Source organism: Ammospiza nelsoni, chromosome W, assembly GCF_027579445.1.
Source record: "Ammospiza nelsoni isolate bAmmNel1 chromosome W, bAmmNel1.pri, whole genome shotgun sequence".
NCBI classification, from domain to species: Eukaryota; Metazoa; Chordata; class Aves; order Passeriformes; family Passerellidae; genus Ammospiza; species Ammospiza nelsoni.
Window position 1 is genome coordinate 7,753,677 of NC_080668.1, and position 16,884 is coordinate 7,770,560.

At 39.8% G+C, this 16,884-nt stretch overlaps 1 protein-coding gene across 2 annotated transcripts in view; it reads right to left on the reverse strand.

Annotated features, from left to right (window-relative positions):
* Positions 1–16,884, reverse strand: part of LOC132086218 (guanine nucleotide-binding protein G(q) subunit alpha) — a 201,048-nt gene that overhangs the window by 107,205 nt on the left and 76,959 nt on the right. The window lies entirely within an intron of this gene.

Below are 16,884 nucleotides of genomic sequence, written 5' to 3' on the forward strand. Positions count from 1 at the left end.
TTCATAATCACTGTGCCCTAGATGGCCTCCAACCACCACATCTCCCACCAGTCATTCTCTGTTTGCAAACAGAAGATCTAGTGTAGTTCCTCCTTTGGTAGGCTCACTCACCAGCTGTGACAAGTTGTCCTCCACACACTCTAAGAACCTCCTAGACTGCCTCTTCTCTGCTGTGTTGAGCTCCCAACAGATGTCTGGCAGGTTAAAGTCATTTACAAGAACAAGAGCTGGTGATCTTGAAACATCCTCTGGTTGCTTGTAGAATAAGTTATTCACCTCTTCATCCTGTTTGGATGGTCTATAACAGACTCCCACCAGGATGTCAGCCTTGTTGGCCTTCCCCCTGATTCTTACCCATAGGCACTCAACCTTATAATTAATTTTAATTTCCATGGCGTTGAGAGCCTTCCTAATATACAGTCACCCACCTTTTCTCCCTTTCCTGTCTCTTCTGAAGGGCTTGTAGCCACCCATCGTAGCACTCCAGTTATGCAAGTCATCCCACCATGTTTCCATGATGGAGAGTACATCATAGCTTTCTTGCTGTACCATGGCTTCCAGCTCCTCTTGTTTGTTACCCATGCTGAATGCAGTAGTATACCCGCACTTCAAATGGGCTACTGATTTCACCCCCAACTGGCTTACCACCTCTGGGCTTGTTTCTGGATAGTCTAGTGGCATCCCCTTCCCTGAACTTAGTTTAAAGCCCTCTCAATGAGTCCTGTCAATTCATGGGCTAGAATCCTTTTGCCCTTGTTAGCCAGATGGAGCCCATCCGGCTCTAGCAGGCCAGGTGCCATAAAACTTGCCCCATGATCAAAGAACCCAAAATTCTGCTGATGGTACCAGCCCTTAAGCCACTTTTTGATAATGTGGGTTCTCTTTCTTTAATTATCATTTGTCCCTGCTATCAAAGAGACTGAGCAGAACACCACCTCTGCTCCTGTCCCATCAACCAATCAACCCAGAGCCCTGAAGTCCCTTTAATTGCCCTGGTGCTCTTCTTTTCAATCTCATCACTGCCAACCTGGAGTATCAGCAGTGGGTAATAATCAGAGAGCTGAATCAGTTAAGGCAGTGTCCCAGTGATATCCTGTACCCAGGCCCCAGTGAGGCAGGAGACTTTCCTGTGGGATGGGTTCAGTCAATATACAGGGCCCTCTGTTCCCCTCAGGAGGGAGTCACCTACTACGACTACCCTTCTTTTCTTTTTAATACTAGAGGTAGTGATCCATCTGACAGACAAAGTCTAATTGGGAGGCTCTCCAGCCAGATCATTTTCTTTGATATCTGGCTGACCCTCCTCATCCAGGGCCTCATATCTATTCTGAAGTGACATGTGGGTGGGTGATAGGGGTCGGGAGGTATTTTTACTAACTCCTCGAGTAGGGACCTATTTCCACTCCCTTTCATCTACTAGGTCTCCTCCTTCTGTCTGATGGTAAGAGGCATGGGAGTCCTCTGACTCCTGGTGAGCTTCTCTCAGGGATGGAAGGGTGAAACTCTACCAGTCTATTTCCCTTTCACTTTCCCTAGTACTCCTTAGTCTTTCTACTTCCTCCTTAAGCTCCACCACCAGACAGAGCAGATCATTCACCTGTTTGAACTGCATGCAGGCATCTTTTGCACCATCCCCTGGTACTACTGACAGGCTCAAACACTCCTTGCACAAAGGGGTCTTGACAAATCTGTCCTCCTTGAGGGGTTCTGTTTGGGTTGGTATACTTCTATTAGCTATAGCTTTTGATTGTTTGGAGACCATTGCTAAGGAAAAAAACAAAAAACAAAAAAAAACAACCAACCAAACAAAATCCCAACACAAAATAAAACCCCACTACCAGGACGATGGCTGCAACCCTGCCCGCTTGCCCTGTCTGCACAAACTGCCATGCAATGCCTTCCAAGACATGCCATGCCCCTGTTTGCCTGCTCTAGGTCAGTATGCTCCCTAAAGCCTTCTTTAAACCATCTACCATGGGCAGAGGAAGCCCCTTCCTGTGCCTGAATGGCTAATGAGAGGAAGGGAACCACCTGCTCAGCTCCCTTTTCAAATCACCTCTGATGGGTGGAGGAAGGCCCTCCCTGTACCTGAATAACTAACAAGAGGAAGCCATAGTACCCACTGTCTTGTTTTCCTCATTCCACTGCGGTGACGCTAGGAAATGTGAGTATGCCTGTGTCATGCAAGTTTGAGTCACATCAGTGTTGTACATTTTACCAGGTCTGGACTCTTAGTGGTTTTGTCATTTGAGAAAAGGATCTCTAGCACAACCCGTTCTCGCAAGCATTGGATTCATTGCTCCATGGTCTTCATAGGGCCTTGCTGAAGCTGGAGATCTTCTGGACAATGGTATCTCTCCTTCACAATGGCCAAGAGTTGCATCCAGAGGCTGAGGGGTTCAGACCTCCTCACGATCCCCTGGTCGATACTCATGACACAACAGAGATCCCAAGTGCCTTGCTTTAATACCATCCAAAACTGAACCATCACTGCAGTGTCCCAGACTCAGATCAACAAGCTCAATATACTTGTCGTGTTGTCAGGCGAGGTCTTTCCTGAGATTGCAGAGACTTTCTAAGGATGAAGATTTGGTGATTATTTCTGGTTCTGATTCTTCTGCTTCCTGTGAGGGTCCTGCCTCCCTGTTATCATCCATCAGGCAAATGGATTTGGTCTTCCTTTTCTGGATGGGGGCAACTGCTATTGGCTTAGGCTGCCCTTCTGGTTTAACTGCACACTGAGTGACCATGGTGTCCTCTGATTTGCTCTCCTTACCCTCCAGCTGTAGGTGCTGCTGTAAGGTGTGCGATAAGCATTAGCCAGGACCCAGCACAGTGCAATGAGCTACCCCTCATTGAAGCTGTCATTGCAATTTTCTTTCAGATATTTCCCTACCTTATCTGGGTTCTGAATTTGTTCAGGGACAAAATTCCAAACTATTGGGGCAGAGTTTTTCTTCAGGATCTAGCCTATATCCTCCCACATCCCATGCCACTCCAGATTTTCCACCACTGAGGCAGATCTCTGAGCAACCACCCTGGAAATCTCAGCCCTGATTCTAAATGTGTTGTAGGCTATATAGAGGAGAGTTAACAGAAATAACAACAAAAACATGGTGTCTTTAACATCCAGACAGAAATGAACATTCTCAAAAGGTGATGTGTCAGACCTGAAGGGGGAGAAGGATGTAAAAGGCTGGGAAAAATCATCCCCTACTTTTCTTCCAACAGGCTGGGGGTGATTATTACTAAACGCCCAGAAGTTGCAGCTGAGACCAAGACAGGCAAAACAGCAGCGAATACACATCTCATTGCCTCTGATGTTATTTTAACAAAAACTGATATTGTAGAGTGCACCAACAAAGCAATCTTGGCTTGTGTCCCCGATCTGAAAAAGAACCATTTCCCAGGCAAATTGTACCATATATATGGAGATGTATATAAGCCTAGGTGCCAGAAACCCATGATTAAACAGGGCAGCATGTTGACCAGTGAGTTCTGTATCCAGTATAAAATGTTCCAGACAAAATTGTAATTTTTCCACTTTCTCTCTCATGCCCCTTAAGTTGGGTGACAAATTTGTCTTGGTTTGAGACAAATTAGAGGACAACACTCTGGAATGAGTTGCCTCCTTTTATAAGTTCTAACAAATCCCTTTCCACCAATGAGGAATGAATACAAGTGGATATAGGTGAAACAGTAACTGTTTACTAACAAGTGGAACAGCAACAGGCAAAAAACCCCAAAACAACCAAACCAGTAAATAACTGCTAGATAAAACATTGCTAAATCTCACAGATTTCCCCCAAGAACAGAGAGACCCAAAATGCCAGGCATATTCCCCCAAGATGGCCCTCTGCAGCTAAGCATGTGGTTTGAAGGACAAAGGGAAAGATGGTGTCAGTCTTCCTCCCATGTCCTGCTCTGCTTATCTCCCTGATGTCTGGAGCTACAACTGGTATTCTCTGGATCAAGGGCTAGAAACTCACAGAGGGATGGGACTTCACCTTCCTTGCGGCAGGAGATGACAGGAACAGGCAAAACAAGGTGGCTGGGCTGGGGCAGCTCACGGTCTTCTCCCCTTGGCTGGGCACCAATGGCGATCTAGACTGGCTTGCTGGAGCAGGGGCCACTGCTCAGAATTCGCCCCAAGGCAGTCTCTCCAAGTTGAGAAAAAAAACCAAAAAGAGAGTCCAAAAAGGAAAAGCATCTACCCATGCTGCCTTGGCTCTATAACAAGAAACCAAGAGCCAAACAAAGCAACCAAGAAAGAGCAAGCTCTGCCTAAGGCAAAACCCAAGAAGCCAGCAAGGCAAAGATCATGAGTCAAAAACAAGAGAGTGAGCTGCCTGGGAAAGAGCAGACTTTAAAGTACCTGCCCTACCATCCCCTGAACTCCTGATTCTGTTTCTGCCTGAACTGCTGGTCCTTAAAGAGACAGTAACAATTTTTGGGCACAGATGGATATGGAATACAATAACATTCTGCGTTACCCATGGCATGAGCATTTTGTCGTATTTTCTCTCCCCTCTCCAGCTAAGGAAAGGGAGTGATAGAGCAGCTTTGGTGGACACCGGGCATCTAGTCAGGGTCAACCCACCACAAATATCCAGTATATTTTGCGCTTTTTTGAACAGCTTTATTTTCAATCCTTTAATGTTTTAAATTTTAAAAGGTCAAGGGAGTATTAAAGTTTCAAGCTGACAGAGAAAGTAGAGGAAAGGAAAGGCAGAAAAAAAGAACCAAATGAAACCCAGAAAGTACTGGTTTCATGGGGAAAAAAGTATTTAAAAGCCTTACCGCAAAAGATTTCAGCTTTCAAAAGTCCCTTTTCAATCCAGAGTTTGAATGAAGCCAGCTTTAAAAAAATGCATAGGAACATCAAAGAAAACATTAAAAATGTATTAAAAAAATTTCTTAAAAATACAAATATTTCATGCCAGAAAACACACAATTTTATCAGATCACATGTTGTGAATTAAGTAAAAAACTCCCACCCTCCAAAAACTTAAAATGATACAAGATTCTTCCTATTTGACTGTGATATGTGCCTTTAAGTTTAGCTTTCAGAGACCGGTACAATGAAATTATTCTGGCCTTTTTACCTTTATTACCAAATGATATAGCAACATATGACATTGTAGCTTAGTCATAGAAATGGAGGATGCTGGGGTTTTTTTTAATGGAATATCATTATGATTCTAACTCTTAATAAAAATCATAACAGTAAGGAAAACCCTTCCAAACCAAACTATTCACATCTTTTCAGTTTTTTAAAAAGAAGATTGATAACATATTAACTTTGCATCTACACCCAGTTCAAAAGAAATACTGAAATACACTGCAGAAAAGTTCTGTTATGTCAGAACACCTGTTAAAATACTTAGATGAGACAGGAAGCCTGTTTCTGCACAACTATAAGTTCTAGTGTAGTCCAAGTGCACCCTGCAGGTGTAAAAGTTATTCATGTTTTGTACTCAGCAGATTTGTGTTTTAAATGATCCTTGAAGGATCTTTGAATTATTGGTGCTACTATAGTTCTCCAATGTCAAGCACCTACTTGAGCAGAAGCAGCAGTAAAGAATTGTGGTGGGTTGACCTTGGCTGGATGCCAGGTGCCCAAAGCCCCTCTATCACTCCCCTCCTCAACTGAACAGAGGAGAGAAAATATAATGAAAAGCTCATGGGTTGAGATAAGGGCAGGGAGAGATCACTCACCAAATACTGTCATGGGCAAAACAGACTCAGGGAAATGAGTTTATTACCAATCAAATCAGAGCAGGATAATGAGAAAGAAAACCAAATCTTAAAAACACCTCCCCCTCACCTCTCCCTCCTTCCTGAGCTTAATGTTACTAACAATTTTCTTTATCTCCTCCCCCAGTGGTATAGGGGGACAAGAAATTGAGTTTGTGGTCAGTTTGTCACACTGTTTCTGCTGCTCCTTCCTCCTCAAGGGGACCACTCCTCACACTCTTCCCCTGTTCCAGTGCAGGTCCCTTCCACAGGGTGCAGTCCTTCAGGAACAGGCTGCTCCCAACATGACTACCCTGCAGTTTCGCAAGTCCTGCCAACAAACCTGTTTGAGTGTGGGCTCCTCTCTACAGGTCCACAGGTGCTGCCAGGACCCTGCTCCAGCACAGGCTTCCCATGGGGTCATAGCCTCCTTCAGGCATTCACCTGCTTCAGCGTGGGTCCCTTCCATGGGGTGCAGTCCTTCAGAAACAGACTGCTTCAGCATGAGTCCTCCACAAGGGTCACAAGTCCAGCCAGCAAATATGCTCTAGCGTGGGCTCCTCTCTCCACAGGTCCTGCAAGGACCCTGCTCCAGTGCAGGCTTCCCACAGGCTTACAGACTCCTTCAAGCATCCACCTGCTCCAGTGTGGGTCTCCTCCACAGGCTGCAGGTGGATCTCTTCTCCCCCATTGACCTCTCTGGGCTGCAGGGGCACAGCTGCCTCACCATGGTCTTGCACTATGGGCTACAGGAGAATCAGCTCTGGCACCTGAAGCGCCTCCTGTCCCTCCTTCTCCACTGATCTTGGGGCCTGCAGAGTTGTTCCTCTCACATATTCTCACTCCTCTCTTCTGGTTGCAGTTGCTGTTGCACAGGGGTTTTTTTTCCCTGCTTAAATATGTTATCCCAGAGGTGGTACCACCATCACTGATGGCCTTGGCCATCAATGTGTCTCTCTTGAAGCTAGCTGGCATTGGCTCTATCAAACATAGGGGAAGCTTCTGGCAGCTTCTCACAAAAGCCACGCCTGTACCTCCTCCCTAGCAAAACCTTGCCATGCAAACCCAATACAAGAATAAACTACTGGACTACCGCAAAAAAATTTAACAAACATTAATAGAAATGAGCACACAAAAATTTGATTTCCATTTTGTTCTAAACCTCTTAACAAATGTAAAACAACATAGTGCGGCCCTATAAATGGTACAGTTAGAAAAAAACATTTGCTGTCAGACTTTCCAAAGTCAAGGTAGTGCTTCTTTACTACAACAGACACAGCAAACCTTCTGTAGATTTCAAATAGATATAGACTACGTAAGAAAAATATGATCAAACAAAATTCAATGTCAATAATTTTGATCTCTGTGTTTTTCTTTTTTTGGATCAACAGAAATAAAAACATTAAAAAAAGTCATGAAGTGGTGCAATTGGCACCCCAAAGACGGCTATGGGATTCACCAGGGTTACACAACTGCAGTGTTAATACCTCTTTACTCCAGGGTATGTTTCCATTCTGTCTCCACCCAGTATATGTCTGTACCAGAGTCCATAAAGGGAACAAGTGTGCCCAAGACCTTTTTTATGCTCCAGTGACAGTTACTTTTTTGCATAACCTGTACAATTAATTGCACTTGGTTCTCTGGCCCAAAAAACCAGCTGGATAAGGACTGAAGGCAAGATGCAAAGAAAGTATGCACATCCCAAGAGTGTTCATTTATCTGCTTGTACAGCAACAATACATACTGAGAGCATATGTTCTCAAAACAAAGTTCATAGCTTATTAAATAAAATGAAATCTAAAAATAGAGGAACATCTCCAAACTACTTGTCACATAGGTTACATTTTGAAAATATTCAAGAAAAGCTCCAAATTTGCAAAACATGTGCATGCAATCTATAGCTGCACTGTATACAAATTAGCTAACAAGGTTAACCAAAACAAAAGCCAAATTTAAACTCTGCCCTATTGGTCATGGGAAGAAAAACGCAAAGTCACAAACCTTAAACAAACTTATTTAGCATGAAAATACCATAATCATAACAGTTTTTTCACAGTATTACTTACCCCACCCAATGCATACATTTCATGAACTCTAATGCACATGAGAATTAGAGAAGTGAAAGAAGGGATTCAAAGCAACCCTGTCTCAGTTACCCTTTGAACCCAATACTAAGCTTGGTTTTGTCAAACTGAAGACTGTCCACAGAAGCCACTTGCTCATAACAAATCATCTCCTTCTTATTCAATATCTTAGGTCCACCATAATAATAAATAATCTACAGAAACCATTCAAAATGTATATACATTTTTCCAAAATTAAGGCATGCAACAGAGGCTTTGCCCTTTGATTCTGGAAAAGCATACTGTCAAAACAAAATTAACACCAATAATGTCATACCTAAGTTTTTTTTCACCCACCTCCTGTTCCAGAAATAAAACACTGGTCCTTTTTCTCATGCCTCACTTTTAGGTAGACACCTAAAGTTAGATTTTGTATTCACATTGTTGTAAGAATGGAGGCACATAGGTCCACATTCTGAAATCAGGCAGGCATGAGACCAGAACTGCATAGTGTGAAAATGTAATAAACTCTAATGTTTAGATTTTATACCTACTTTAAGCAAGGAGAAAAGAATGCAAAAATATTTCAACAATCAAAGTAATTATGAGAATACCTCTATCAGGCAATATATCCCACTATAAATGCAAAACTAGTAGTAGTGCCACTAATAATAAAAAACCAAACATTTGATAAAAAAAAGTTGGTTAATTTCTAATATTTAAAAAATCTCCATAACTAATTTGCTTAACATTTAGCCAATTTTCTAAACCAAACCTGAACTGTATAATAAGAGGAAGCTTTCTTGCATTTCAGATGTGTGCTGGTTTTGCATTAATTGATTTGTGGTGAGAAGGGAAAGAGCTAACTATGGAAGTAATTTTTGAGAAGAGCTACAAAGAGCTTCCTCTGTGTCTAGCAAAACCAATAGCTAGCTAGGCTCTAAGAAATAACAACCTATTAAATAATTAAAAAAACTAGATCCACCTCTGTGAGATTGATATTTTAAAGACAGGCAAGCCTTGGAAAAGCTCTTTCTCTTCTGGCTTTTAGAGAGAGAATTTCCCTCTCCCCCTCCCAGTGTGTTGGCCAGGCAGGGGGAGACTAGGCTATGGGACCAGTTCAAAGCTGCCAGGCAGGGGAGGGGAGGCCATCAGCCCCAGCGTGCTGCAGCTGAGTCCTAGCCTGGCTACTGAAATCCTAGCTGCTCCCCCATCCTCCCAGCACGGCCACTGAAGAAACTTTCATCTTCATGGTAAACAGCTCCTGCAAAAAATCACATGACCACCCGAAGGCCTGAGCAAGATATTAACTCCTTCACTGCACAGATGAAACTTGCAAAACATTGCTCCTATCTCGAGTGAAAGAAAAGAGCAAAGACACGTAAAACACAACATGAGACACTGAGGTCAGTAAAGAAGTCAAATTCCAGACTGGAGGAGAATGAGGAGATGCCTTAGTTTTGGGCTGAAATCCTCTTGTAAAGCTATGGAAAAGAATATAATTGATACATCATACTCTTTTTCCCTATAACTCATTAAATGCATTGGAGGGATGTAGCATTCTAACCACAGCCATGAACAGAGGCACTAGTGTTAAAATAAGCAGATGTTGCAGGAGCTGTGATCAAATGAGAAGTTTGAACAGAGAGAAATGAGAGCGATGAGAAACCTTGCCCTAGGAATAGAAGAAGAAAACCTCTCTTTCCCAGAGATAGATGAAGAGAACTTTTGTTTTTATGCTAGAACAGCTCATCCTTAAAAATAGCACCCTAATAAGTTGACATGGCCCAGGAATGCAGCTGTGGGGAGGCTGTGAAAGATAGGAGGGACTTCACAAATGCAGATTTATGGACTGCTGCTATTCCTGGAAATTGAAGCCATGAGAGAACTGTTTATTGTGGAGAAGTCTCCATAATCTTAATAAGAGGGACTTCTCTCCCTAAGTGAACTGAAGAAAGACTATTCCAGAGGTGGTAAACTGACTGAAAATACCAGGTTTTGTCTCTGTACATTGACAGTGAGAAAGGAGAGTTGGGGGGAGGAAAAGTGTTTTAAAAGTTTATTCTGATTCTTATTATTTTTCTTTTAGTTCTGTTAATAAAGTTTTATCTATACCCTTTAAAGTTTGAGCCTGCTTTGCTTTCCTGTTAATTCTTATCTCACAACAGAAAATGAGTAAGTAATTCTAGTGGGTGCACTGGCATTTGTTCAGCACTCAATCTACCACATTATTTGGTGCCGAAACCCAAGAAACGAAAAATTAGCAAACCAAAACCACTACAGGATGTTACAACTTTTACCACATAGGAAGTGCAAACTAAAAAAGAGACACCAATAAAATCTTGAGAAAAAATGCTCCATTTTTGCTGACAGTTTCTTAATTCATGGCAGTAAATCTTATTTCATGCAAATCTTGTGAGTTAGTAGAAATGAACAAAGACATGAGACTGAAAAGCTTTTAGTAATTTCACATAACATAAATGGAACATAACTGCATCAGTTAGTTTCCCAAAAAAATGTTTACTGGGGGCAGAACATATTTTCTAAAGTTTCAGAGAGTTTTAAGAAAATATTTCAATATGAAATTATTTCATAATTGAATGCTGGATTATGTAAACACAATTTGTACAAATGAATTAACTAAATAGGAAGTTAAATATTTTGCTCTCAGAAAAAAAATATATATATAATATGAATACCCATATAGCTATTAAACTACTGCTAATGAAGGAAAAAAATCAGAATCATTTCAAGACTGTGACATCTTACTCATTACCTTAAAATAAACTCCAGACCTCTATTACATAGAAAAGTTGCCCAGAGAGTATTCAATATTTTTATTGTCAGAATGCATGGTCATATGACTATTTCTTTTCAGATACTCAGTAAGAAAAATAACTGTATCAAGCATATCTAAAGTAAAAGAGAAAGAATACTTATAAAAAAGAAACAACAATGACAAAAAAAAAGCTGGAAACATCTTGTATAATTAACATCCTTTAATATCTGCAGGAGCTATCACAAAATCCACAAGAATCTGTAAACAAGCATTTTAACCACCCATTCTCTCTACTAGGAGTAAAATGGTGGAATTGGAAAGATAAAACATGGATATCACACCCCACACATATGCTTTTGTATTTGACTTCTCATTTCCCATTAGCAAAGGGTAGTTAATCACTTAAAACATTATATTCCAAAAAAGATAAAGTGCTTCTCTTAAAATATAAAAGAAGGAATGAAGAAATTTTAATGCACTGAAATATGAGTAGCTAACATTGAGTTTTCAAATTTATGCCTACAGTATTCTATATCTGGCATATATATTAAATAATCTAGGTCCTATTAATTTCAAAATTAAATATTAGCAGATGCGTGAACTTCAGTGTGATTAATTTATTTTTGTGGGCTTGCAGCTGTTTTAAAATGCAATCAAAAGATATTTTTAGTTCTTTGAGTGACGCTGCTAACCTATCTTACCTCTGATAGACAATCAGTTTTCCTACACTTGGAAAAAATATAATCTAAAAGTCACTTCTGTTGGGCTAAAATATGAAAAAGTAAAGAAGAATATAGGAGATGGAAACAAATAATTTATAAAATCATTTGAGCAATGTTAGAACCCAGGGCACAGGGAATATTTCTCTGCCTGCCCTGAGGGGTCCTGGCCCCCAGAGAAGCACTGCCTTTAACCTTGGCCCATGGAGAAGACTTCCAAGACTTTGGGATGGACTGGAGTCTACAAGTGTGTGAAATAGATCATAGAGAATAGTGTAGTTTGTCACAGGGTGAGAAATTTAGAGTTTTGGGATTTTAGTATAGAGGTAGATAGGAGGCAAGATGGACGATCTTGGGCGTTGTCTCAAGCTTCTTCTTCATCTACTCCATTTTCTGCAGTGTTGGTGGCACAGGGTGATTTGCCACAGGAAGCCGCAGTGCAGAGGTTACATGGACAGACAAAGGATTAGTTATTGGTACAAAGGTAGAAATAAAGTACATTTTAAGAGTTAATTGGATAAAACAGCTTTAAAAGACCTTGAAACCGTACATCTTGTGACCATTTTTGCTGTACTTTCTTATGCGCTAAGTCTGGCAGATGACATGCCAATTTTCTGATAAGATAACAATGCACAGCAACCTGAAGACCAAAAAAAGTCCTATGCGTCTCTCAATCCTGGCACAGAACTGTTAAAAGGAGGTTTTCCCCCATCAGGGGAGCCTCTGGGGCCCAACGAGAGGGGCTTCACTCACAGAGCAATACAGGCAAATGCAAGAAATTTCAGCTCTAACCAAAAGGTAAACAAAAAAGGGAAGTAAGCAATGGCTTTAAAAAAATTTGCTTTAAATGTAATGAAAAATGAAAACAATAGAGAGTAGGACAATATGGTCACAGATAAACAGATAACTTTATAATGTCAAATGTAAAATAAAACAGAATAGAGACCAGCTAGGTGAGAGAGAAATAAATGACTGACAGAGGAAGATAAAAAGAAAAGCAGTTAGGAGTAAACTGAGTTCTGTTTTGGATTGTAGAAGTTTATTCTTTATGAAGCACTGAAGAAAAAAATGTTCATGGCTTTATTGAAGCCCTTTTTAAAGCAAATCCTCATAGGAGGAAATGTAAAACTATTGGGGAACCAGCTTTTACCTCATATTAAACAAGGCTCATGAACAAAACAAGTAATCTTTAATTTCTTTATCTGCACAGATGTTAATTGATTACAATACTTGAAATCTTACTGCACTCTTTTCCATATCAGCTTGCTCTTAGGTAATCTATTTCTTGTGGAAAAAAATTGCATCAGTAGCTTCATAGTATTAGAAGCATTTAACTGACTGCAAGACTTTTATTTACTGGGTAATTTTTCTTTAGTTTTGTGTGTCTGGAGGAAGACATCTAAGAGTACTAGGAGCACTAACTAACATGACTAGTATAAATCCCCTTTTCCTGCAACCTGCTTCTAAGCTCTCTGCTTCAGCTTTGAGACGCTGAAGAATACTTTTTACAAAGATTCACAGTTCAGGTTTTTATTATGTGTATTCCAGACCAATAAGCTATTCTTTAGAAGCATTTCATTTCAACATCCCAAAAATATAATAATTTCTTTTTAGAAGGCCATAAATCCTGCAGATTCTTCATTATCTGAGAGTCAATGCATCTCACACACAGCTTGCATGCTGATGCTTGGGATTCTAACCTTCATACTCTTTGAATACCAGGTAAGGTATATGAGGGAGGTCATTTTCTCCAACCTATGTTGTTCACATAGCCCTAATGTTTAGACTTCATACTTACTTTAACCAGGGAGAAAAAAATGTCATGTGAAATTACTACTTTGTTGCTCAACATGAAATTTCACTGAAGAGACCCAAAACTTTTAAGACTCCACTACTTGAGATGAGAATTTATGTAATTTGACTCCATACCTGATCCTGATATCTTACTTTTGTGTGTTTGTGTCCTGGGGTGACTTCATGGTGCTGAATTGTATCCCCATTCATCTGTTTAGTCCAAAAATAAGTTTTGCACCTTTAAGACTGGTTCTGAGAGCAAGGGGGGGGAGAGAAGAAGCGCGCAGTTTGTTATCAGAAAATGCACTCACTCCTACACATTCCTGCTCCTGGACTGTGTTGTCTGCAGACGGACAAACAGCAGGACAGAGCTTTCCTTTGCTTTTAGCTAGTTTTTAGCTATCTGAGGTGTTATTATATTTCTAGAGTCCCATACCTCCTGGCTGGTTTTCTCACAAGCAGCTCTTTACAGCAGATTTGTTCCCACTTCTTTGTCAGGGCTCCTCACAAAGCTCTCCCTGACCAAGCCAAGCCAAGCCAAGCCAAGCCAAGCCAAGCCAAGCCAAGCCAAGCCAAGCCAAGCCAAGCCAAGCCAAGCCAAGCCAAGCCAAGCCAAGCCAAGCCAAGCCAAGCCAAGCCAAGCCAAGCCAAGCCAAGCCAAGCCTGCCCCGCCCCACCCCCCCCCTTCCTTTTATCCCAGTTATCTTCATTACCAACAGCTGCCACCCAATTAAGGACATCACAGCTGCAGCCCATTTAGAACAACTAGGATCGGGGCAAGGCCACTACATAATACATATATTTTACTAGGACTCCTACTATACTGAGGCAGAGAAGGTCCCTGGACTGTGGTTTTTCTTTTCTGTGGAACTGTTTAAACCTGCTCTGGACTGAACACCCAGAAGAGCACCGGCAGCTCGCATCTGTGGCCCACCAGGCTGGGCCTGGGCCGTGGCATTTCCAGTGCCAGAGGGACTGATAATAGACTGGATGAGCTGAGCTGTAACCCACGAAAAGGACTTTCTGAGTTTGTCATCTCTTCAGATTAGCAAGATGCTTTATTGGTTTATATTGTTAATTTTTTTTGTGCTGGTGAATGCTTTGCCTGTTAAATAAACAGGTTTTTTCAATTTTTCTCCACGGAAATATTTTCCTGAACCAGTTGGGGGAGGGGCCGATTGAATCTGCTTTCTAGAGGAGCCCCTTTGGAGCTTTTGTCTCAAATTTACCCTAAACCAGGACAGTTTGTTACAGTAGATTGCTTCTATGGGGGTGGGGATGTGGAGCTATTAACAAAGTAAACTTGGCCTTGAAGACAATTTCAGTAAGATTTTGGACTTTAAAACCATTTTCCCATATCTGCTTTTTTTAATTTTTAAACATTTCCTATAGGGAAATAGGCTTAAATAAAGAAACAACTTCACCAATAGAAACAACTTACAGCAAAATTCTTGGTCTACTTTAAGGCATAGTTTTACGTTTTTAGTGCCTATAGTTTCTTGTAACTTGCTCTATCTTACATTAGGTATCTTGTTATAAACATTTAAGAAGTATCATGGGAAATTATGTATATGGATTTAAATAAGATTTTCTGCCTGATAACCACTGCTGAGTGACATCTTCCTGACAGTCTGTAAGAAGAGGCAACTGTCTTCTGGAAATTACACTGAAAGGGAACAATAATGGGTAAAAGTGCTAGTAGTTCTTTAGCACAGTAGTAAATTTATTTAGTAAAAGTTCTGTAACAACAGGAGAGGAAAAATAAAAAGCCTTCCTTCAGCAATTAGACATGAAGAAAGATAGAAAAGGAGAAACGGGGGACTACATTACCTGGAGCAATGACTTCTAAGCCACTATGGACAACACTGGGAATGTCAGAAGATAAAAAATTTAATGTTTTAATTCAGAATTTGAAAGGATTGACAGCAACATAAATACACAGGTCAGATTTCTAAAATGATAATTTTAAAAATTATTTTAAAATATATATAAGATTTTTTTAATTGAATTTGAGTGTCAGTGGCTGCACATGAGATACTATTGTACATTCACAAAAACCTTGCAGACAGGCAATTTTGAGAATTGCTCAAGTCCATTTCTATAAAAAAACAGGACAAAAAAACTCCACCTAAGGCTTTTCTGAATTTTATAAACTACTTCTCTAAAATTCAAGATGCATATAAAAAATTCAAAATTTCTGGTTAAATAAAATGGAAACACAGTAACAGTTTACTCAAATGGAAACTAAAAACCTAGTCCATAAGCCACCATTTCCTATGTCAGATCCCTAAGAGATAACCCTCACCTATTATCTTAAAGCTCAGTCGAGCTTATATTCTGAAACTGACAAGACAAAAAAGTGTGATGAAAAGTGTGATGAAGTATGATACAATGCCTTACCATCAGTTTTGAGACATTACTATGTAAACAATAATTTTTACATTTCTCAATTGACTTTCATTATTCTGATAGTAAATATTTCAAAGATCCTAGATTATTATAATATAGGACAATGAATTTCAGACTCTGCCTCTTTAATTATATCACTTACTATGAAGCCAACACAACACTGGAAGAACTAACTTCCTTAACTTACAACATGCTTCTTCCTACACTGATATTAAAATAATCCAGCCTGGATGTGATTTTTTTTTTACACTATACAAAGATTACAAATGTCTACCTAACTGGACTTTTTGAATTTGATAAGTGTAACTTCACTCTCTTTTCTTTAGGCTCAGCAAGACAAACATCAGCTTGAGCTGTAGTTTTCTAAGCTACTGTACAAGACAAGTACTGTGCTAAAAATATGCAGTTACTCGAACTGTGAGATATTTTCTAGAGACCAATATTTTTATGAGATTCAAATTAATAGGAAATGCCCTTCCTGTGTTTTTTAGGTTGCGAGGCTAATGAATTTACATTCTTAATGAAGGAAAAAAAGGAGGGAAGTGGAGAAATAAGTTTGCATTTATAATTTCTTTGAATTAAAAAATCCCCAAGTTTTTAAAGGAATTGCATCTAGAACCTGGCAACTTTGGCAAGTTGTACTTTAATTCACACCTAGAACTAATGGAAATGCTTGTGAAGGAGGTGAGTGCAAATATAGACTCACTTAAAGTCAAGGTATTTTTATATAGAGAAATGAACAGCTCTAATTAGAAAGGTCTGGCCACACATATACAGGTATGACATCTAATTCACTACAACTATACAAAAACAGCCTATATGAATTGAACACTCAATCTGAACAATACAAAACACTTTGCAGTATAATACAAGAAAACAATTTATTGATTTATGATTAGGACTTCCATATACTACAGCAAAATGGCTGTCGATACCGATTCTGAAAAAAAAAAAAAGTGCGCTTCACAATCAACTAAGTCTTCAAGTCAGCTTGTTAGGAAATTCAGTGCTTTATGTACAGCAAAAACATGGACCTGAAATACACATGCAAATTTCAATTTTAACACTAGTTATACCAGTTATACATTTGATTTTAAATGGAAAATTTCTGAATGGAACAAAAATTAAAAGGAGTCAGGTTAATCCAAGATAAACCTTATAAAATGCTTTAAATGTGTTTTCTTTCAAAGTTTCAATGATGTTATCACTTTCAAAAGAATTTGCTTATTCTAAGGCCTTGTATCAAAAGTTTTATTTCATAATATACTCACATACAAGCAGATATTCCCACCTATTTTTCTAATATTTTTCCCCCACATAATATTTATGGAAAACCTTAAGTAGTACTGGTACAAACCAGAAAAATGACTTAACTATGCTCTGG